The sequence below is a fragment of the Carassius auratus genome, chromosome 9 (assembly GCF_003368295.1).
Source record: "Carassius auratus strain Wakin chromosome 9, ASM336829v1, whole genome shotgun sequence".
Taxonomy (NCBI): domain Eukaryota; kingdom Metazoa; phylum Chordata; class Actinopteri; order Cypriniformes; family Cyprinidae; genus Carassius; species Carassius auratus.
In genome coordinates, this window is record NC_039251.1 from 1,825,328 (window position 1) to 1,830,193 (window position 4,866).

Here is a 4,866-nt window from a genome sequence, read left to right on the forward strand (position 1 = left end):
AAAATAAGTGCACAGACCAATTGAAGGGCCAGTTGATCGTCCATGCTTGAAGAAATGGCCTACAATCGCTGTAATTTCTCGAGAAAATTAAAGAAAACTTATTTTCACTGATTATTGGGAACGCCTCTTTACTGAATGTTTTGTAGTGTGTGCACCTTGTTAGCATTGTGTTGTGTAGTATGCGCGCAGCTATGACAAGATGACGACAGGTGAGAATAAATCTTGTTGCATAGCGTGAGCAACACAAGTGATTCGGCTAGTCTTTCAGTCATTTAGCATGAGCTTGCCATAAGCTCAATAAAAGATGTGGGTGTGTGCACGTGCTGTGTTTATGTCTGTTGTTATAAACGGCACAGATTGCTAATACAGCACAGGACAAAGAGTCAGGGTAGATGAACCAGCAGTGCCATATTTCATTGTTATATTTTGTCTGACCTCTCGGTATGTTTGTTAAACACTGAAAGCTGCTACCTTCCAAGTAGCCGTTTATATTGTGTTATTCAAAGCAAAACTGACATTTGTTTATTTTTTACGTTCTCATGTTCAGGACAGATGTTTGGAAATCTATTCATTGTTTTTTTTGTTTTTTTTTAAGTTTCATACAGCCATGGCAGATGGCTTTGCAAACTATCAGGTGTGGACACTAGTAGTATGCCAAAGCACAGAGCTGGATAAAGTGGCTGAATTTGGCTCTGTATATATTGTTACTGGTCATCTACTGTAATGTACTACTTCCAAGTGGTGGGCTTTAAGTCCATAGTGATCGTGTTGTTTAGGCACTATTGCTTTAGTAGTCTCAGAATGGTGCCAGAGCATCTTAGCAGTCTGATTGAGATTTGCTGATGCATGAAACGATCATCAAGCAGCCTGAACAAGAGTTTTAGGCCACAGTGTGCTGCACAGCAGATTTAGCTCTGTTAGACCTGGCAGTGCAGCCTAGCAAAACGCGCTTCAAGTGTTTAAATTCTTAAGACTACTGTGTGTTTGAGTCTAGGAAAGTTTTAACATCCAGGTATTTGATATGACATATTTGACCTTAAGAAACCTTTTCATACAGTTTTCTTTTGTCCACTGAGAGTGAGAGCCATAGATAACTCTGACACGGTTTCCTGCAGGTTAGTCCCAACTGAGAACAAATCAAACTATCCCGGGTCTCATAAAACCCCCAGGATTCTGGATCCTGTTGTGAAAGCACCACAAACCAAAAGTAATTGACCTTCATTTATCCCTAGCTGCAGAAGAAAAATCTTGTAATAAAGGCAAGCTCCCCCCACACTTCACCTCAACCCCTCAAAACAAGTGTTAAGATGTAAATTAACAGCGTGCTTATAAGCATGTTGTCTTTAATAGTGTTTTTATGAGCGTGGGAGGGGTGGTAATGAGGTCAGTAAGAGTGTGTCACTGACTTTGTTTCGAGGCTGACTGACACACTGACCCAGATGAGAGGGTAAGATCAGAGAATCGGCTTGCTTGAGCATCTAGCTTTGAGCAAAATTTTGGGAGTGTGATTAAGTTTGACAGTGTTGTGACTTATTTCAGCTTTATGTTGTTATGAGTTGAGTTTGGCAATCTGTGCCACGGTGGATGCAGACAGCAGGTTGTTTTTTTAGTGAAGGCATTATCCCTCAGGTTTTACCAAATTTTACCTTCCTTTAATGTTGTTAGAATGCACTGTAAAATTAAACGTGAACGGAGACGGTTTCCTCTGCATTTCGTCATATTCCTTCTTTCAGCACACTATCTTTTGTACCATGCATTGAATTTTAATTTCTTGTGTTTTCATGGACATTCTGGACTAGTTTAAACTGCATTGCTTAATGTAGTTTGTTTAGAAGACTTTTAAGCATCACCTGGCAAGGGTAGTTTGGGCTCCACCTCAATGCATCTTATAAATGTTGTCATACACGCTTATTCGCTTGTTAAGTCTGACGTCACGTAGCAGCGCTTCCGTGTCCAAACGCTCTATCAGTTACCACGAGAAAACAACAAAAGGTGCTAATATAAACTCACAATGTGATACAATACTAGCGAAAAAGTTATAATCTTAACCTTTAACTCAATACCAAAGTCCCAGATAGCCAGACAATGAAAATATAAATATAAAAAAAAATATATAAAAATTATTTGTGTTTGGGACGCTGTGAGCACGGAGACTGTAGTGTATACCGTAAGTTTGAAAGCGTTTAGCTTAAATGATTAATATGAATAAACAGTGCTCAATAAACGGCTGCTGGGGTAGTATTCTCAAGTGAAGCGAGTTGAGGCTTGGACCCGGATGCAGCGCTTCTTACGTCATCACTTAACAACCGAATAAAGGAGCTTCATGATGCCACAGAAGAACCTTTTTTGTATAGCATAACTATAGCAAAATGTTCCTCTTTATAGTTATTTTTCTAGCTGACTGATGAGCTTATGGACACCGAAAGGTTATTCTGAGGTAAATTTATATTACATTGAAATGTTTATAAGCTTTACACGTTTCCCGCAGTTTAAAACATTGAATGAGCTTTTACACACAGCATTTCAGTAAGTTGTTTTGTAGGAAATGCAACAAATAATATTGTTTAAATGTTCTCTCTCTCTCTCTCTCTATCTCTCTCTTTCTCTACGTGAGTGTGAGAGAAAGCGACAGCGATTTCACACTAGAGTTTACGGTACATTAAATTAGGGATTTGCAACAGTGATCGAGTAATCGAGTACTCGACCGCGACAGCGATGATCGATCACGTAAACGATGATCGAAATTATTTTTAAATTTTTTTTTGATTGGTTATGGCAGCACGTTGGGTGGCGCCCTGATCTCTGATTGGTTAGCTTCCCACTTGATGCCTCAAAAGACGTAAGAAGACAGATAATCATGGCCTCAAAGTCACATAGTGATGGCTGGCTTCTCTTTGAGAAGAACGATGAAAAACAGTTCAGGGTAAGCTGGTGCAGCGCCAAGCTTTCACACAAATCTACAACAAATACAATGAACTGTCATCTAAAATTTGTACATAAAATATCTGGCGATAACAGAGCGGCAACTCAGACGAGCATTGAATCACTTGCCTTAAGACCTAAATGCAACGCAGGCAGAACCGAGAAGACGACAAAGTTATTCGCTGAAATGGTGGTGAAAGATTTGCTGCATTAGTTTCGGGGACAGCGCACGTTTAATTGTCCAGTACCTGGCTGGTTCCTGCAAAATCTGTTCGAGCGGAGCGAATTTATTCCACTAAATGTGAACAGGTTGCGCAATCGGCTCTCATCTGAGCACGTAGACCGACTTATCTTTTTGAATAGACATTTGAATGTTTCACCGGTCGTGGTAAATATAATATCCATTTTTTAAAATAATATTATTATTTCAGTTTTTAGCTTTAGCCATAGTGAAAATATCTAGGCTATTTGGCCTCTGTTTTATACCTTATAATAGTTGTTTGGTTAAACTTGGTGAACTTTTTTTCTTTATCTTTTAAAAACTACGTTTCACCGCTGGATCAAAATATGCTGCTAAAGTTATACTGGGAAGACAATGTTTTGTTTAAAAAAAAAAATGCACTTGAATAAAGTAGCAAAATATATATATATATATATATATATATATATATATATATATATATATATATATATATATATATATATATATATATATATATATATAATTTTTTTTTTTTTTTTTTTTTTTTTGTGTGTTAATTTTTAAATCACAGACAAATAATGAAATGGTCTTTATAAAATAAAAATGCACTGGATATATTTGTAGCCTAATTATATTCTTAAAGATGACGAAATCAAAATTATTTGTTTTGTTTGTCATAGTTTTTATCTATATTTTAAATCTTATTCAATTATTAGCAATAATCAGTGATTTCCATGCTGTTAAATAATATTTTGGTTGATCAGAATGTTCAAACTGAATACAAAATATTAATTAAATATTAAATATTAGACTACAGTGACACTAATGTGAATTTATTGTACTTTCGTGTTTGTAAAGCGCAATTGGAGTTACATTTTCGGTAAAGTTCACATCTGCATCGGCAAATTTTTTTCAGATAAAGTTACAAGAGCTAGTCTACGTCTGGTTAATTAACATGAACATTATTGCTGAAATCGCTGCCTATCAGCGATTCGTTTAATGGCTCATATAAGGCAATGCCCGATGATTTATTTTTCTATTATTATTGTTATTATTTATTATTAGATGTTTTATAATAATGCAGCCAAGGTTTTTTCCCGTCATATTTGGGGGCATAATGCATTCATATGGCTTTCGAAAACGCACAGGTGGTTCATGGAAAATAAAACTTAACTTAAAAATAAAACTTAATTACACCTATTACATTTAATAACGTAGATGAAAAATATAGCACAAATCTGCCATACATTTATAATGAGAACTTTATAGGAATCTATAGTAAAATCTGTCCTTGCCCATCTTTCAAGCGCGCTGTCATTAAAATGCATCAAAGGGAGCTCGCGCGCTCTCTCTCTCTCTCTCTCCTCTCTCTCTCTCTCTCGCTCTGTCTCTCTCTCGGTCTAACGCATAACTTATCATCCTAATTGTGCTGATACAAGTTGTAATGTGACATCTGCATAAGTACTCTCAGTTATCTGATTTATCATAGGATGTGTCATAGATAGAATTTAGCTTCGCGTTTATTGGTGGTACACTCCTTCCCCTCAAGGCAGATATTTCTTGCTCCTTTTATGTAATAAACATATGCTTGAATCAGTAAGGCATAATCTAACCTGTCCTAATCATGGTGTCATGTTTTCATAGACAGATTTTCATCGTCAGATTTTTATTTTTCATTTTTCATTTCATAACAATCTTTAGATTTTTTCATTATATACATTATGGCCATGCCCCCCCCCCCC